This window comes from Peromyscus maniculatus, chromosome 7 (assembly GCF_049852395.1).
Source record: "Peromyscus maniculatus bairdii isolate BWxNUB_F1_BW_parent chromosome 7, HU_Pman_BW_mat_3.1, whole genome shotgun sequence".
NCBI classification, from domain to species: domain Eukaryota; kingdom Metazoa; phylum Chordata; class Mammalia; order Rodentia; family Cricetidae; genus Peromyscus; species Peromyscus maniculatus.
The window spans coordinates 68,070,541-68,076,540 of NC_134858.1; the positions used below are offsets into that span (position 1 = coordinate 68,070,541).

At 47.5% G+C, this 6,000-nt stretch overlaps 1 protein-coding gene across 28 annotated transcripts in view; it reads right to left on the reverse strand.

Annotated features, from left to right (window-relative positions):
* Positions 1-2,312, reverse strand: part of Rnf111 (ring finger protein 111) — a 75,873-nt gene extending 73,561 nt beyond the window's left edge. For 5 of the 28 annotated variants that reach the window (XM_076576628.1, XM_076576620.1, XM_076576618.1 and 2 more), the window contains exon 1: positions 2,016-2,312. The gene's annotated coding sequence lies outside the window, so the exon portion shown is untranslated. Of the gene's footprint in view, positions 1-1,497; positions 1,560-1,599; positions 1,937-2,015 lie in introns of those variants that run through there. The other 23 variants (XM_076576610.1, XM_076576608.1, XM_042281215.2 and 20 more) reach the window with 18 other exon arrangements.
* Positions 2,313-6,000: the final 3,688 nt, after the last annotated feature.

Here is a 6,000-nt window from a genome sequence, read left to right on the forward strand (position 1 = left end):
AGAGCAAGATCCAGGACAGGCACCAAAACGACAGAGAAACCTTGTCTCGAAAAACGAAAAAAAAAAAAATTATTTTTACTATAGCTTTCATGAAACACAAACTCTAGACCCAAGTCCAGTGGTAGAAACCTGCAGTCCCAGCTCCTCCAGAGGCCGAAGCAGGAAGGTCCCTGAGTCTAGGAGCTGAAGGCCAGCTAGTTCTAGTGAAACATCTGATACAAGTGACCAACAGACAGAGACCAATGGGGAGAGACGACAAAAGAAACCATGTACATGTGAGGCCCAGCCCTGACTACCAAGAAAAGACTCTTCTTGCTAATAATATTCTCCAATTCACAAATATCCTCACTAAGTTTTTCAAATACTACTGAGAATCCCAGGTGACAAGCAAGCAGAACACAATGAACTATTTTGTCCATGTTTGTTAAACCCCTAAGCAATACATATGTTCGGGGCAGGTGTTTAAGACAGCGTCTTTCTACATAGCTGGGGCTGTCCTAGAACTCACTATGTACACCAGGCTAGCCTTGAACTCACAGAGACACCCCTCCCCCCCTCCCCAGGGCTTGCTTGGGCCATCACGCCAAGCACTCTTGTCACAAAGGTAAAGCTAAATAATTTGTTTCTCTTTAGAGTAGAAGAGCTTCCTGTGACCTGTGCCACAATGTAACAAAATACTACAGCTACTCGTTTCTAAATAAACATTGTTACTAAAAGAAAGAGCAAAAACAAAACCACACAGTAACAAACTATCAAAGTATAGATCCCGAGCTGATAGACAGAAATGGTTTGGAGTCAAGAGCACTTACTATTCTTGCAGAGGACCCAACATGGTGGTCCCAGCACCTCCACAGGGCAGTGCAAAACCTCCCTTAACTCCAGCTCCAGAATACTAGGTCATTCTGGCCTCCTCAGGCACCTGCACTCACACGCAGACCCACACACTGACATACACCCATAGGAATCTTTTTTTTTTAATGTACATCCCTATCCTAATAAAGCTAAGTAAAATCAGAATTACGGGAAGAACGTCTACGTAAACTCAAAATCACATGATAGCTTTTCCAAACACAAATAGGCAAGGAGATGGAACATCGGTCCATCCCCGCCCCCCCCCTCTGTTCTTTTTGATTAAAGAGGTACCAAAAACAAGAAAATTAGATTAAACTGCCAAATGGAACGAAGTTTGGTTCAAGAGCTATCAGAACTCTTACAATAAAGTCTCTGTCAGCGGGCTAGACACTCCTCAGGAGTTCTAAACTCACTCTGTACATAAATCAAGGAGGAGGAAAGCTCTCAACAATACAATGGAGTCACCCCACACTACAGACAAGAGCAAATTAAATGAAGGCGCTATAACTTCCTGGGTTTGGGGGGTTTTGTTTTTGTTTTGGGGTTTTTTGTTTTGTTTTGTTTTGCTTTTTTGATGCTAAAACTCGCATTTGCTTTAAGACATTGTCTATAAAGCCCTATAATCTAGGAAGTGTGGTGACAAACCTCGACTTCTCAGTACAAAAACCGATGCATCCACCGCACGACTGCTGACTCCGATCAATTATCTAGGCAGGATAAAGAAAACATCTTTTTTTAATGACTAACCAGCCAACTCCACACACTATCAGACGGGTCTGTCTCCTGCTCCACGGACGGCGGGGTGCTCGCCCGCCCCGGGCGGCTCCCGGCTTCGGCCCCGGTTACCTTCTTCACTCCATTGTCACCCCCACGCCTCGGCCTTCAGCCCCCGTCCTGCCGGCGAGCAGCGGCGACAGGGCGCGATCCCCTCACCCACTCCCCCGCGGGAGGCTGTGGGTGTGTCCGCGGACGGACTCTCGCCGGGACACAATGAGCCGCTCCGCGCCGCCCGGGACCCGCGGTCATCCCCCTGCCGCCGACCCCAGCCGCCGGCCGCGGCCCTTCCTCTTTCTCCCCACAGCTCGGCCCCTCCCCCGCCGCGCGCAAGCGCCGCCGCCGCGCCGCTCCCCTCCCCCGCACCCCCCTTCCGCCGGCGCCCTCACCCGAGTCCGCAGCCCCCGTGCGGCCAGGTCCGGGGCTCGCTGGCGCGGGCCGGCAAATAGCACCCGACCAGGCGAGGCGAGGCTGAGGCGGGCCGGGTGGCTCTCCTGAAGAGGGCGTCTGTCAACGCCGCGGCCGAGCGTGCGACTCAGCCCGGCTCGACCCAACCCGGCTCGGAACGCCCGATCGCGGCCCACGCGCGCTGGCGACCCTGAACGGCCGGCGTGTCTACGCCGCGCAGTCCCGGCACCCCGCCACCATCGCCGCCGCCGCAGCCTGGCCCGGCCCTCCCCGACTGCGCGAGCGCGACACCGGGGGCCTTTTACGACAGTTCGGAAAGCGAGCGCGCCGGACCTTCACGCCCTCTCACGTCGGTAGGTCTGCGCCTGCGCGGACCTGCGGCTACCGGGTCCGCCCCCCTGCGTCCCAGCCTTTCCCCTTTGCGCTGGCTTTCACGGACTGTTGGCCCTGTTGAGCGACGATAAAAATAAGCTCGTTGGGTTCGTTTCCTTCGGTGATTTCGGACTCAATTCTGCCTCCACCCTGCTTACTTTTTCTCTACTAAAAACTACAACTGCCCGGCCTACTGACTGCACTTGCAGTGCTCTTAAAGCAAAAACGTGGGGGTCTTTCCCAGCAAATGATACCCAAACCAGAGATCGCATCTCGCTGTTCAAGGGAATTGTTTCCAGAATCAGTTCAAGCGTGGTATTTAGCTAGCCAGGGAGCTCTGGCTATATAATCTCAGAAGCCTTCCTAATGACCTCACAAAACAAAAAGATTGAAATGTTTCATTGTGTGCCCTAGGAGGACAAGATGTAAAGACAGTGTGGGTCTGCGGTCAATCAGACAGACTTCCTGTCAGAAAGCTGATTTATTAACACCTTTATAAATCTCAGTTTCTGCCAAGCGGTGGTGGCGAACGCCTTTAATCCCAGCACTCGGGAGGCAGAGGCAGGCGGATCTCTGTGAGTTCGAGGCCAGCCTGATCTACAGAGCGAGATTCCAGGACAGGCACCAAAACTACACAGAGAAACCCTGTCTCAAAAAATACCAAGAAAAAAAAAAAAGAAGAACTCGGTTTCTTTTTTCATAAGCCAGGATAACCTCATATGCTTTAAAAACGATCTTTGTGAGGTCAAATATGACGATTTATATAAAGTTCCATATATTACCAATTAAGTGTTCAGCATTAATTCCCTCCTTATACACTGGCTCACCAATAATTTTATTCACTCGTGTTTTCCATATTCAGTGAAGAAGATGTTTTTAAATTACAAACGAGGGAAAATGAAAGAGCATTGGATCTGGATTTCCTCAGTCCCCCTAATTGCTTCTCTCTGAAAGTAGAGTAGCACCTGGATGACTGAGCCCATGACTTGTTGACTCATGATATCTCAAGCCTCTATTTCTAACCCCCTCCTTTTTTATTTCCTAAAGCTTTTGACCTGTATTCTTTAATAGGATACAGATACTTGCCACAGCTCTTGGACACTTAAAATAAAGCACTTTGAGTTTGTATTAGCTACATCAACTTTCAGTGCTACAGTTTCAAAATGTGAAAAGCCCAATACTTTTTACTAGTGATTGTATGTTAAAGTTTTTATTTCGTTGGCCTAAATTAATGAATACCGAGATGGTCTGTGGTGTTTTTCACAACAAATGATTCCCAAATCATACATGATATTGAATAAAAATAAGAACTGCTCAATACTCAGGTGAATTGATTCTGAAATCAAGTCCAACATACTATTAAATAGCCAGGGAATTCTGGCTATCCATCACAGAAATACACACATGCCAAGATGCAGATGGGATGATTCCTTCCCACTTGCCAATAACATCTGGAGATACTTTGCATCCTAACACAAAGGGGGTGGCCATCTATTAAACAGAAAGGAGGGCACGGCCAATACTACCTATCTGCACAGGACAGCCTTCAAAAATACTCTGTACCAAAACTGTTGCTTTGTTTATTTGCTTGTTTTCTTTTTGTGATGCTTGGGATCAAACTGAGGGCCTCATGCATGCTACCACTGAACCACATCCCCAGCCTGGGCCTAATGTGTTGTCACAATGGAGAAACTCTAGGTGTGGTGGTTTGAAAGAAAATGCCCCCCCACAAAGGGAGTGACACTAATGGGAGGTGTGATCTTGTTAGAGGAAGTGTGTCACTGTGGAGGCGGGCTTTGAGGTCTCATATATGCTCAAGCCACGCCTAGTAAGACAGACCACTTCCTGTTGCCTTCAAGTCAAGGTTATGGGACTTTCAGCTACCTCTCTAGCATCATGTCTACCTGAACACTACCATGTCACACCAAGATGATAATGGACTAAACCTCTGAAAATGTAAACCACCCAAATTAAATGTTTTTCCTTTATAAGAGTTGTTGTGGTCATGGTGCCTCTTCACAACAAAAGAAACCCTAAGATATTGGGTTAAAGAAAATACACTATTAGCCAGGTGGTGGTGGTGCACACCTTTAATTCCAGGACTTGGAGGCACAGGCAGGTAGATCTCTGATTTTGAGGCCAGCCTGGTGTATGGAGTGAGTTCTACTACACTAAGAAGCCCTGTCTCAGGAAAAAAATGAAAAAAAAAAAAAAGGAAAAGAAAGAAAATAAAATACACTATTAAATTTTATTCACCTGCTTCAAAAAAACAAACAAACCTCTTTACTATCACTTCCAGTAACTCAAAAGGTAAATTTTGTCTCACAATTATATTTTTTGGACACAGGCATCTCATAGACATCGTATCCCAAATGAGTGAATATACATATTTATTGTATCTGCTCTCCGACTATCTCATCCTCTCCTGTCTGTCAATAGCACCAAATAGAAACCTGAAGTTCATTTTTGGCTGCTATCTGTCTTCCTTACTTCCTACCTTTAATTGAGTGAATGACAGATTCTTCCAGTTCTGCCTCTGACACATTTCCAACCCATCCTTCCCCTCTGCATCTTTCTCACATGTCTAAACTTCTAGTATCTCTGACGTTTGTTTAATGGACATGGACCCAGCATTGCCAGGTGCTGCAAGTACTAAATACATCACCGCTCCCCTACTTGCAGCGTTTCATGGGATCCAGGAAGGAAGGCCATGATTGATGCTTAATGTGGAAGTGCTTAGAGAGCACTACAGTGCTGTGAAAACAAGAAGAGAGGACATGACAGAGAAACCTGGAGGAAGTAAGGTCTAAACCCCGTTTGACAGCATGAGAAAGGATGGCTAAATGAAGCAAATAGAGAGCTCTGGGCAGAGAGAGTCACGTGCACTAAGACAGAGAATTCTGTGCCTGGAACAGCACCAAGCCAGCTTCCTCCCAGGATCTACTGACTTGCTGGGGAGTAACCGAAAGGTGAGGGGGAAGAACGGAGAGAAGTGGAGTGAGGACATTTGAACTTTTTTTTTTTTTAACTAATGTGTTTAAAATAGTTTTTACTTAAAATGATGGAAAGGCATTAAGGAAAATTAATAAAAAGTACAATCTGAGCACTGCTCATCAGGATTGAGTACTAGAGAGAACATTCCACTGCAGAGTGGAGGGTGGGCTGGGAAGAGGGCAAGAGTAATGTGCTAAGGATGAGGATGGTAGACGTGAGAATGAGGATCCCCTCTCGGCTCTATCCCTGCCCACACCTCCACGTCTTTGACTGGAGGCCAGGCTGGATCTAGGGACCTGAGATCATTGCCTAGCCCAATTGTCATTAGAGAGGCTTCACCCAGCAACTGATGGAAACAAATGCAGAGACACACAGCCAAACATAGGCAGATCTCAGGAAATACTGTGGAACTGGGGGAGAAAGGATTATGGGAGCCAGAGGGACCAAGGACACCATACGAAAACATACAGAGTCAACTGACCTGGGCTCATGGGGGCTCATGGGGGCTCACGGGGGCTCACGAAGACTGAACCGCCAACCAGAGAACTTGCATGGGACTGACCTGAGCCCTTTGCACACATGTTGCAGTTGTATGGCTTG